At 44.6% G+C, this 13,446-nt stretch overlaps 2 long non-coding RNA genes across 2 annotated transcripts; one reads left to right on the top strand and one right to left on the bottom strand.

The window, feature by feature from the left end:
- The first annotated feature begins 1,172 nt into the window (after window positions 1-1,172).
- On the top strand, window positions 1,173-1,947 carry LOC135387063 (uncharacterized). The gene is made up of 2 exons (XR_010420820.1): window positions 1,173-1,709; window positions 1,773-1,947. It is a non-coding gene; the product is annotated as an uncharacterized LOC135387063 (long non-coding RNA).
- A 1,061-nt stretch (window positions 1,948-3,008) lies between these two features.
- LOC135387062 (uncharacterized) lies at window positions 3,009-3,719 on the bottom strand. The gene is made up of 2 exons (XR_010420819.1): window positions 3,603-3,719; window positions 3,009-3,268 (listed from the first exon to the last, which is right to left on the bottom strand). It is a non-coding gene; the product is annotated as an uncharacterized LOC135387062 (long non-coding RNA).
- Between the last annotated feature and the right edge of the window lie 9,727 nt (window positions 3,720-13,446).

Below are 13,446 nucleotides of genomic sequence, written 5' to 3'. Positions count from 1 at the left end.
GTTACAGCACGTGGGACCGCAGCACTCCTGATACGTTTGAGGTGATGGTGATCAGTATCAAATGAGATTGGTGCAGATGGAAGTGGTTGTGGCAGAAGACAGGCTATAACATGTGCAGCATCAGGTGTAGCACCTGTTTGTAACACAAGTACAAAAATGAATGACCTCCGGTTTTATGCGTGATCTGCAAAGTGCTGTTTCCAGAAATAGAGCACTGCATATGTGTTTCTCATCGAAATGATTCGGATGGTAGTCATGTTCACGGAGCCGAAATTTAGCCTTCCTTTCTGATCGTAAAACAAGTGCATCTCGTGCGTGTGTGCCCCAGACAACCATCAACGTCCCGAGGACATCCATGTTTTGTCATAACGTCCAGATCCATTATGAATGTCCAGCTGACATTCCATGGATATCCAAAACTATCCATAAATTTCCTACATTCATCCAGGGGTGACGTTGCAAGAGGGACGTCCCCTGGATGTCCTGTAGATATATATTTCGGACGTGTCGTGAAATTGACAACGAGGCTAACAGTTTTAAGGTGTGGTGCATTCTGGTCACAGCTAATATTAACTACATGCCTGAAATTACATAATGTAACTTTTTGTTGCCCAATATTAGCAGCTATGTTCAGTTTGGATTGGCGTCGTGTGGGAAATATTACTCCAGCTTCATTTATCCAATACCTCCATAAATTAATGCGCATATAACTGCGAGAGTATCAAATCGGAATACACGCTAGGTTCGCTGGAATCAAAGAGCAAGAAATGTTGCCTGCTGTCCACTGCTGAGCGTCGTCTGCTACACTAACTGCACCGCCGCGACCAAGGCAGAAAGCGCCATGGATATCGACAATAGCGCCCACATTCATCATCATCATCATCCGCTCGCCTGTGCCGGCGTGCTTTCTCCCACTGATCTCTATGTATAAAGGCTGGATAGCGGATGGGTGAGGGTATCGCGGGAAAGGGTACGACCACCGGCCGCCATATTGCGGTGCTCAAAAGAGCGATTACAGCCCATAGGAATGCATGTAAGCTGTGACAAGTTTTGCTGTTTGTGAGCGCTTCCCTTGCTGCTTCGCTAAAATTTTGCCACGGATCGCTGCAGAAATCCCTCGTGATTGAGTTCCTTACGTTTTTTGTGTGAAATCCCGTCACATACATGTTATTTCCTGTCTATTTTGTACTCGAGTGAGCGCGTGTCGTTCCAATCTTGTACTTTGAACTACGATTATGTGATTTGCTGGTTTTGTGTGGTGTTGTATTTGTTGTGTTACGTTTCCTTTGTCGTCCGTCAGCGTGTTGCTTCCCGTGTTTCTCCCATTTCCTTTCTGCTCGGGGGTGCGGAATGCCAGGGAATGTTTGGCACGTTTGTTTATGTAACTACCTTAATATGCTTGGGTATAAACATTATGCTTTGCACAGGAAGTTTAGATATGACTGGTTATGACACGAAATGCCGAACGGCACTAAAGCACTTCCAAAGGACTAGAATGATACGTGATATAAAGGCTATATGACGGTAAAAACATACCGACTAGAAATATGTGCACTGGGGAAATAAATGGTGGTAAAGACAGTTCAAAATGACTAGAGGTAGAGTGAATAAGTCATAAAAAGGCTAAGTAGCAAGGTCTTGTGGTGAAAGTTCCAACATCAAAGTATCACAAGTCCAGTTGCAACAGCAAGTTTGAAGCAGTCAAGCAGGTAAGTGGGCAGAGTGCATTACTGGTTGTTGAATATGATCAACCTTGACAATTTCTTTCGCAGCTGAGGTCTGGCTGTCACCTTCTCTGTATATTCTTTGGCAAGGTGGTACAGTCCGATACTGCTGTAGCACTGGGAAACTTCTTTGATCAGACGGATCACATTGTTTTCATTTGGGCTGCATTCAAACATGTGTTGTCGCAAGCTTAAGCAGCGAGAATAAAGAGTAGACATTCGAGGTTGAAAAATTATTTATTGTCTCTAAGTAAAGTAAACATGCTGGAATGCACCAAAGAGACATGTGGCTGGTGTGTTTGTATGCCCCACTAATACGAGTTTGTACGTTAGTCAACATGTTCATGCAATACTTTTTTCTTTATATGCTTTTGCCCGTCTTAGTATTGTCCTATCCAATATGGAGTGGCTTTTAACTGCATATGAATGCATAATTCAGGAGTGTTTTCATATATTGGACTAGCTGCAGCTTTAAGGTGCTCTTCGTGCAGTACTGATTCCAATCATCAACCATTGCTTGGAACTCTTAACTAGGGAACATGATTCTAGAGGTTAGATTTTCATGCAAATACACACTTTCAACCAGAGTTCGAGGTAACTCGTTACTGTAACTAAGTTCCTTTTCTTGGTAACTATATAACTTAACTCGCTACTTTTGCGCCGTGGTAATTTTCAGAGGAACTCCTTTTTCAGGTAACTTTGCCAAAGTAACTTAAGCTACGTTCCAAGTTACTAATTCGCTTTTCACTCACGTCCACTTATTTCCTTGCTTTCTTTACGGTTCTTCCACAGCATTTTATGTCATAAAACATGATGTCCAGTCAATGACAGTATTCTGTTCAGGAAGTAAGAACTGCTGCTATTGAAATGAAGCTGAACCATCGTGTGCAGACAGGGAATAAGATGTAACACGTTCGAATTGTTGGACATAAACGAAAACTCAACGCAGGCAACTCAGGGTCGAACTCAGCTGCACCTGTGTAGTGTTATTTTGTGTCCGAAGTAACTTGGGAGCAACTCGTTCTTTTTTTTAAGTAACTCTGTAACGTTTCAAGCTACGTTTCGGGCTGAATAACTTAGTTGCATTTTTCACACGGTAACTTTGTAACGAGTTCCTTTTGACGGGCAACTTCTCGATCTATGCTTTCAACTCTGCATGCTTTTTGTACACTACATAAAGTAAGATACTTTTGCCCCAGTGAGTTTGTTGCGTATTTTAAATGCATGCAAATGAATTCCTAGAGGTGCATATTTTGAGAAAGATAAATGAGTTTTTCATGCATGTGTGTTCAACTAGCTTTTAGTGGATATAAATCTGGCCTCTACATATGTCGCATGCATTATTACTTTCTGGAGGTGTTCTGGGAAGTCGAACTTGTTGGGCACAGCGTCAGGCCTCAGTCGAACGGTTTGGCCCGTTCTGTCGAAGCATTTGTTTTTAAAATGTTTGCTGCAGACCAGTGATGTCGTCGACGGCGTCCAGTCCTTTCGCCTGACATTTACCGCACACTTTGTTTAAATGTTCTGGGCGGCCGTGAGGGAACCTGCATTGAACAATTTATGCCATCAATTACGGAAAGGATGACAAGGCTAATCCAAGCAAGCAAGCGTCGATACCGTGACCAACAAACTGAGCCGTAGATATCACAGCTGACAAGCGCACTTCAACGCTTGCTGAGTGCCGAGGCCATACCCGTGAACTGCAGGAAGGCTAGACTATCACAATGACTCTATGCAGATAACGTACGGCTTAAAGTTTAACGCTTAGATCTTGAGATACGATTCACAAAGTGCTGCGCACATGCATCAACAGCAACGTTTTGTCACCCCGCTCGTGGACTAATAAATCACATTTATTTGCAAAACCATGTCACTTACTTGTGAAATGTCGTCCCCGGTGCCTTGCCGGTACGGTCAGCACACCCATAACCACAGCAGGCGGGCATGACACCACAAAAGTGCTACGCAAAGGCGCATGCACATAATGCAGCTGAGTGGCGGACGGAAATGTTTTGAGCTTCCCAAGATGGCGGCCGGCGACCGTACGGTTGCACCCTCAATCCGCTATCCAGCCTATTAATATAGAGATCAGTGGCTTTCTCCAGTAGCTCTTTCCGTTGTGCTGTTCCAAGTTTGAAGGTGGGCTTATTAAATGTGCACGAAGTTGCCGTGATGCCGAAAGTTAAGGGTAAAAGGTATGTGTACATGAAGGCACTATACGGGCTGAAAAAAAAAAAGGCTCCATGCGATTTCGGCTGTCGCCCTGAATACGCTACGCAAGCAATACGAGTGTCGTGCGTCTTGTTCACGGGATCAAGATCAAGACCTTTGTGCACATGTTGATTGAAAGTGATGAGAATTGTGTTCTCAGCAGTCCCTCCAGTCAGCCACCCGTCGCCGAGGAGATTGAGGAAACTTATTCGTCGACATCAGAGAGTGCTGAACAACAACTTGATTGTGAGATGATGAATGGCGTCCGAACAGTTTGCTGTTCAACAGTTTGAAACACAAAGTACTCAATGTGATTTCCAAGGCAGAAGAGAATCGAGCCCGGCTGTACATGGTACGTTCACGCCAAATGTAAATGAAAAACCGCATATTTTGACTTCTTTGAGGAAGTGGGCCGTTGAGTGTATAGCATACAGGGTGTTTCAGTTAAATCCCCGGGCTAAATAATTCGCGAACCGGTGCACCAATCGAATAACTTTCTTCTTTACAAGTATCTGTCCAATACCGCCTACAAGATGCGCACCGCTTGAATGAGCTGGAGGCGCTCATTATTTAAATAAAAATGCAAATGAGTTTCGTAAAAAAGCGTAACTTCTAAAGCAGGGCGCTGTCGGTATTAAAATGGGTACTACCCCTTTTGGGACCTTCAGTGGACACCTTTCAGAGAAAAATCTGCCACCGAAGCGGGTCATTTGTTGCAGTAATTAATTGGTTTCGGTTTACGTATTTTTGTCGCGGCTGGTCGCGGCGAATCGCAAAAGGACGTAATTCATTGGTGTAATTCATTGGTGTAAGGACGTAATTCATTGATGGATAAGGGAGTGAAAGAGCGTCTTTTTGCGCTTCGCCGCGACCAGCCGCGACAAAAATACGTAAACCGAAACCAATTAATTACTGCAACAAATGACCCGCTTCGGTGGCAGATTTTTCTCTGAAAGGTGTCCACTGAAGGTCCCAAAAGGGGTAGTACCCATTTTAATACCGAGAGCGCCCTGCTTTAGAAGTTACGCTTTTTTACGAAACTCATTTGCATTTTTATTTAAATAATGAGCGCCTCCCGCTCATTCACGCGGTGCGCATCTTGTAAGCGGTATTGGACAGATACTTGTAAAAAAGAAAGTTATTCGATTGGTGCACCGGTTTGCGAATTATTTAGCCCGGGGATTTAACTGAAACACCCTGTATATGCTTTACATTAAGCATATGCTATCAGTGCCATGTCAACCCGAATGATATCGTTCTCGCTCGTGACTTGGGGGGAGCGGGAGGCGTACGCCTTTTTTGTACCACTTATCAATTGCATAATTGATACAACAAAGGCCACGCCTCCGGTTTTCAACAAATCAGGAGCGGGAACGTATCATTCGGGATTAGCAGGCTATGAAGTAAAGTTCGTTTTTAAGAGTGTGCTGGTAACAATCTTGTGTCAGATTTACTTCAGTCTGCTCAAGACAAATTATTGTTGATATAATATATTGTAATCATATTTTGAGCCGATATTCTGTGAATAGTGGATTGAAATTTTTGACAAAATTCAGTTTGAGCCTGACTAGGCAAGGGAGCGTGCTATCAAGCGAAGTTTGTACCGTAAAAGTTTATTTGAAAAATTCCTTTGTTACACTCTAAAGACAGAACTTCACCACATAACACGCTCTGCGCCAACCATGGCCACGAACGATAGGGCTAGCCTCTAATTCCAAGAGAGAGGAGGGCGTACGCCTTTTTGTGTCAGTTATCATATATCCAAATTGACACAAAAAGGCGTACGTACCGCTCTGTCCTCGAATCAGAAGCGACAACCCTATCATTCGTAGCAATGGTTGGCGCAGAGCGTGCAACGCGGGGAAGAGATATTTTCGAGAGCGGAAGGGAATATGCCTACCAAGACGTGGCAAACATAAAATGAAACTCAACAGTGTCCACCCTGTGTTCCTTTCTACTGTGCTTTTTTGCGTGAAATGTTTCATTTGGAGTACTGTTAGACGTACCAATAAAAGAGAGAATGCTATCTTGGACTGTAGAGTTTTAGAGAAGCAAATGACGTAGGGTACCGTCATGGGGTGGTGATTTTCCTACACTCTTAGAAATGAACTTCACCGCATAGCACGCTACAAGCCAACCATCATCTCGAACGATATCGTTATCTGCCCTGATTTGTTGAAAACGGGAAGCGTACGTCTTTTCTGTGAAAATTATGAACATCATAAGTGTCACAAAAACGGCGTACGCCTCCCGTTTTCAACAAATCAGGGCAGATAACGATATCATATGAGAATATGGCTGGCTAGGAGCGTGCTATGCGCGGCGAAGATCCTTTTTAAGAGTGTATATCTGTAAATGTGTTCTTATATGCTCACATAATTTCAACTTCTTTTTTTGTTTTAGCGAGCTGTGATAAACGAGCTACAGTTCATTCTGCACTATGTTACAGTTACTTCATTGAAGTGCTCCAATGATTACAACCTCTAAGAACTTTATTTATTTATTTATTTCTTCATGTAACCACAAGCTGTGACATTTACTCACTTCCATGAAGTTTATAGAAGTATGTCACAAGGCTATAGTGACATTCCTAGGAATGTGATGTCATGTGTTTGCTGAATAAATTTGACTAGATTCGTTAAAGACTTTTGGTGTGTCCTGTACTACCAGTTATATTGCGAAACATATATTGCAGACATTACAACATTATACACAGAAACATGATTGTCTGGGAGTATTCCGATCGGCAATTGTGCATTGTTTCAGGATAAGTGAGCTCGTGTATATACGGAGTGTAATACTAGAGCATACTTCCTCGAATAACCTAGGTGTAGTTCAGTGGAGCCAGCATGTAATTCGGCAACATACATAGCTTGATAGTCACTGTAAATCACATTTGTGAGGGTGGGCTAGGATGACCGCACAACATCCTTGAAGCGTCAGTAAGGACATCCACTGGACTGACCTGGGACATCTATGGATGCAACTTTGGCAGTAAATTTGACGTCCACGAGACGTCATAGGGATTTTTGTGGACATCCCTAGGATGTCCAGATGTCCCAAAACGAACGTCCACAGGATGTTCCTGGAACGTTGGTGGTTGTCTGCAGTACGCCATGCATATGTATGGACACAACTATTGTGCAAAAGCAACTGTGTGAGGGGTTTCTCCATATATAGGTCACTGATGACTTGAAAGACAGATCTGTGTGCTCATTAAAATAACTACCTCGTTTCAGGCTTTTTCATCACGCGGCTGACCAAGGGAACATACCTGAGGAGGAAGCGTCAGCCAGGGCGCGATGTATTCGCAAGTTTCTCAGTGAGAAGTGCGATGATCTAAGGAAAGCATCAGCACAAAAATAAACACTTTCTTCTCTTGATACGATGTATGCATTACTTTACCTCACACTGTCTCATCACACTGATACTCTGGAACCCAGAAAAAGACCGAGTTCAGAGGCGTGCCGTCAGCCCGAGAGGTTGCTGCAGCCTGAGAGATCTCGGCCTGAAAGGTCCTTTCAACCTGGGAGGTACTCTCAGACTGAAAGGTTCTCTCAGCCTGAAAGGTTCTCTCAGCCTGAGGGGTCCTTTAACACCCTCGACCTGAAAGGTTGATGAGTGGAGATGGTGGCGATGTTGGTGGTGAAGAAGAGTGGGAGGGGACCTAGAGGGGGGCGAAGGCTACCGCGCATGTGTCTCTAAAGGCGCGGGAGTAGGTTTGCTTCCTTAAGAAATGCAGCCAAGGCAACTATTCTCTGGCTTCTTTCCGCCGGAGTTGTACCGCCGAAGAGAATATCCTTCGCAGTCCAGGTGCTGTTGGCGAGGTTAGGGACGTGTTTAAGCCTGTGTTGCTGGAAAACCGTGCACTGTAGAAGAATGTGGTCGACAGTCTCTGGCTACAGGTTGTAGCTCGGGCACAGTGGGGAAGACGAAAGATTTAAGTTGTGCAGCCAGCTGAATGTGTGCGCGGTGCCCGTGCGAAGGCGATGCATCACGGTGGCAGTTGTGCGGTCAAGAGCTCTTGAGGAAAGAGGGTGGCGTGCATAACATGGAGGGGGCCAGTGGGTCGCACGTCTACAGCTTTTTCCGGCGTTATTAATCCTCTTGTCGTACATTTTAATCCTTATACCATGACATTTAATCCATCTGCCATCGGAATTAATCCTCCTTTCATTATTTTTAATCCTCATTTCACATAATTTAATCCGTTTCTCATGCAATTTAATCCAAGTGACTATGTGCGGGCTACATGACTTTTTTTGTGTATTTTGGGACAATTCCCATGTGAACGCATATTGCACATGCTTTTCACTAATATTGTGGGTTTCTGCACCATAACGGGATACTGTGGTACTGTCAATCTGGATTACGGTGTTGTCGGACTATTCCCATGTCTACGAGTATTACCCATGGTTTTCATTAAAAACGTGGGTTTCTACATTGTAATGGGGTACTGTGGGACTCTGTATATAGATTACGATATTCTGGGACTATTCCCAGGTGTACGGATATTACGCATGCCTTTCATTAGATATGCGGGTTTCTGCACTGTAATGGGATAATGTGGGACTGTCGATCTTCATTACGATATCCTGGGATTATAAGCAAGTCTACGGTTATTCCCATTGCTTTCCATTAAAAACGCGTTCTTTGCATTGTAATGGGATCCTGTGCGACCGTCAATCTTCATTACATATTGTGAGACTATTTCCATGGCTATGGGTATTACCCCATGCTTTCCATTCAAAATGCAGGTTTCTGGAGTATAACGCGATAGTGTGGGATTGTTTGTCTGATTTAGGATATTGTGGAACTATTCCCATGTGTGCGGGTATTACCCATGCTTTTCGTTAAATATGTAGGACTGCACAGTAATGGGATACTGTGGGACTTGCAATCTTGATTACGATATCATGGGACTATAAGCGTGTCTATGAGTATTCCCCCTGCTTTTCATTAAAAACGCGGGTTTTTGCACTAATGGGATACTGCGGGACTCTCAACCTTGATTACGGTATTTTGAGACAATTCCCATGTCTACGGGTGGGACCGTCAACTTTGCTTGCGATATTGTGCGACTATTCACATGTGTGCGGGTATTACTCATGCTTTTCATTAAATATGCGGGTTTCTGCACCTTAATGGGATACTGTGGGACTGTCGATCTTGATTACGATATCCTTGACTATATGCATGTCTATGGGTATTCCCCTTGCTTTCAATTAAAAACGCTGTTATTTGCACTGTAATGGGGGACTGTCTATCTGGTTTAGGATATTGTGGGACTACTGCCATGTATTACCCATGCTTTTAATTAATTATGCGAATTTTTGCACTGTAATGGGATACTGTGATCCAGATAGACAGTCCCATAGTATCTCATTACAGTACAGAAATCCTCATTTTGAATTAAAGGCATGGGTAATACCCGTAGACATGAAAATAGTCCCACACTATCGTGATCCAAATTGACAGGCCCACAGAATCCTATTACAGCGCAAAACCCGCGTTTTTAATTAAAAGCACGGGAAATACCCGTAGACGTGGGAATAGCCCCACAATATCGTAATCAGGATTGATAGTCCCACCGTATCCCATTACAGTGCAGTCCTACATATTTAACGAAAAGCATGGGTAATACCCGTACACATGGGAATAGTTCCACAATATCCTAAATCAGCAAACAATCCCACACTATCGCGTTATACTCCAGAAACCTGCATTTTGAATGGAAAGCATGGGGTAATATCCATAGCCATGGAAATAGTCTCACAATATCGTAATGAAGATTGACGGTCGCACAGGATCCCATTACAATGCAAAGAACGCGTTTCTAATGGAAAGCAATAGGAATAACCGTAGACTTGCTTAGTAGTCCCACGATAGTCCCACGATATCGTAATCAAGATTACCAGTCCCACATCTCATTACAGTGCAGAAACGCACATATTTACTGAAAAGCATAGGTAATACCCGCGCACATGGGAATAGTCCCACAATACCCTAAACCAGATAGAAAATCGCACAGTATCACGTTATACTGCAGAAACCTGCATTTTGAATGAAAAGCATGGGTAATACCCATAGACAAGGAAATAGTTCCACAATATCGTAATCCAGATTGACAGACCCGCAGTATGCCATTACAGTGCAAATAGCCGCGTTTTTAATGGAAAGGAAATGGAATACTCGTAGACATGCATATAGTCCCAGGATATCGTAATCAAGATCGACAGTCCCACAGTATCCCATTAAGGTGCAGAAACCCGCATATTTAATGAAAAGCATAGGTAATACCCGCACACATGGGAATAGTCCCACAATATCGTAAGCAAGGTTGACAGTCCCACTCTATCCCATTACGGTACACAAACCCGTATTTTTAATGAAAACCATCGGTAAAATCCGTAGACATGGGAATAGTCCCACAATACCACAATCCAGATGGTTGTCCCACAGTATCCCATTATGGTGGAGAAACCCACATTATTAATGAATAGCATGTGCAATACCCGTAGACATGAGATTTGTCTCAAAATACACTAATCAAGATTGACAGTCCCGCAGTATCCCATTAGTGTAAAAACCCGTGTTTTTAATGAAAAGCACGGGGAATACCCATAGACATGCTTATTGTCCCAGGATATCGTAATCAAGATTGCCAGTCCCACGTATCCCGTTATACTCCAGAAACCTGCATTTTGAATGAAAAGCATGGGTAATACCCATAGACATGGAAATAATTCCACAATATCGTAATGAAGATCCACAGTTCCTTAGTATCCCATTACAGTGCAGAAACCCGCATATCTAATGAAAAGCATGGGCAATATCCGTACACATGGGAATAGTCCCACGATATCGTAATCCATATACACAGTCCCACAGTACCCCATTACAATGCAGAAACCCATGTTTTTAATAAAAGCATATGTAATATCTGTAGACATGGAAATAGTCCCGCAATATCACAATCCAGATTGGCAGTCACACAGTATCCCATTACAATGCAGAAACCCACGTTTTTAATGAAAACCATGGGTAATACTCGTAGACATGGGAATAGTCCCACAACACCGTAACCCAGATTGACAGTCCCACAGTATCCCGTTATGGTGCAGAAACCCACAATATTAGTGAAAAGCATGTCCAGTATGCGTACACATGGGAATTGTCCCAAAATACAAAAATGGGTCATGTAGCCCACACATAGTCACTTGGATTAAATTGCATGAGAAACGGATTAAATTATGTGAAATGAGGATTAAAAATAATAAAAGGAGGATTAATTCCGATGGTATAAGGATTAAAATTACGACAAGATGATTAATAACGCCGGAAAAAGATGTAGATGCGACGACCTGCTTGATAAAGTCCTTGTCAGGGTGATCTGTGGGGACTGGGAAGGATCGTGCCGGTGAGGAATGGGCGAGGTTGGCTAGCCTGCCTGCCTCTTCATTGCCTGGTAGCCCTACATGGGAAGGCACCCATTGCAGCTTGATAGTCACTTCTTGTTCAGAGGCTTGGCGTAGAGCGGCACGGATGAATCGGGTTAGGATATCTGAGTTCTCAAGGTCCATGATGCGATAAATGGCTGCTGTGGAGTCAGTGAGAAGGACGGCTTTCGCTTCCCCAGTGTTGGTGGCTGTGACAGACGCGTGGAGAATGGCGCACAGCTCGGCGGTGGTGGAGGAATGAGAGGAGGTTCGAAGGCGAGCGTACCAGCGTTGGCTTTTGTCTGGGATGAAGTAGGCGCTCGATGCTGACTACGCCGTGACGGATCCGTCGGTGTAAATGCAGAGATGATGTGGATAGGTTGAGGCTATGTAGTCCAAGGCAGTGCGACAGGCAGCGGCCGGCGCAGTTGCTTTCTTAGACCGGAGTCCGCGGATGGTTGTGGAAGCTTCGGGAAAGAATTCAATCCACGGAGGGGAGGGTGAGGGAATGTTAGGCGGTCGCTTGCGAGGAAGCTTATTCTCTAGTTCCTTGCAGAGCCTGCCAGTTCGGGTGGAGCGGCATTTCCTGAGCTGAGAAAACAAAGTTGGAGCAGTGTCTGCTCGGTGTATGCGAGCGAGATTGGAGAGGACAGCTTCCTCGGTGTGAAGATTAAGAGGGAGGTCGTCAGCTTCGACAAGCGTTTCAGTCGTCCCAGAGGCTTTAGGAAGCCCTAGTGCTATGCGCAGCCCCTGGCGGTGGAGCCTTTCAAGCAGCTGCATCCAGGATGTAGATGGTTCAATGTAGGGGAGGGCGTACTTCAGGCGACTGAGAATGAGGGCTTTGAAGAGTACCAGCATGCTTCTTGGGTGGTTGCCCCACGATTTCCCGCAGAGGTGCTTCAGAATTATAATAAGGGACCGGCAGGTGGCAGCCAGGGAGTTGACCTGCTGTGCCCACTGTAGACGAGAATAAAAAGTTATCCCGATAGCGGGCGTGTTTGACTATGGCAACTGGCGTGTTGTCGAGGGAGAGCGTGGGGAATGAGTTGCCGATGTGTTTACCGGGTGCGGCACAAACCAGGACAGATGTCTTGCTGGTGGATAGTTCTAGACCCTTCGTGGACAATGTGGGCTGCAGGTGATCCAGCGTTATTTGAGCGGAACGTTGAAGGGCCGGCTTCTGGCGATCTTGAAACCGTACACAGATGTCGTCTGCGTAGATTAGAAACTTTGGGGAGCAGGGTGAAGCAGGTACATTCACGTGAATGTCGGAGAGAGACAGGTTGAATAGCAAAGGCGAAAGGACACCGCCTTGGGGAACACCGCGAAGGAGGAGCCTGGTCGTGTTGGTGACGCCTTCCACTGCTACAGCCATAGTGCGATTTGACAGGTAGTCTCGTATGCATGCACCTAACCGTCCGGTGATGCCGTGCTTTGGCAGAAGATCGAATATTGATTGGTGTGAGACATGGTCGAATGCCTGTTTAACGTCCACGAACCCAGACAGAACACTTTCTCCTGTGGACGTCCGAAACAGATCCCAAGGTCCATATCCGGAAATCTATATCCGTCGGATATCACTGGGAGCCTCATAAATGGACGTCCCAGGATCTGTATCCACAGGATATCCGGCCGCGGCTGTTTCAAGAATTGTCCGAGCTAGATCCCTGTCGGTATGTTACACGGATCATTTATTGCGAGAGAGAGTGAAACGGGTGGCGATGTAGCACTGCGAAGTTTGACTTTCGATCTACCAGCTGAATGTCTCTATAACCAAAACCAGTAGGAAACACAGACATTGTCTTGATAGCGAGTTAATACACCGAGCAATTTCTCACTTCGTTGTTGTATGCGTGCTTAATCAAATTGAGCTTAGACAACACACCCATCATTTTGATTCACAGGCGAGAAGGTATCTGGAATATGGGGATGCTCGCGAGACAAGCAGTATATAGTATCCGTTCTCTTTTTGGAAGGAAATGGCACTGCCTTTCGAAGTGAGCTTCTGGGACAGGGTTGTCCTGTCGGAGCTTTTATATATATTTTTTTTCTGACTAAAACGCTGCGTTCTT

This window comes from Ornithodoros turicata, chromosome 3 (genome assembly GCF_037126465.1).
Source record: "Ornithodoros turicata isolate Travis chromosome 3, ASM3712646v1, whole genome shotgun sequence".
Taxonomy (NCBI): domain Eukaryota; kingdom Metazoa; phylum Arthropoda; class Arachnida; order Ixodida; family Argasidae; genus Ornithodoros; species Ornithodoros turicata.
Note: the sequence above shows the minus strand (reverse complement) of the source record. Positions and strands in the feature narration are given on the sequence as shown.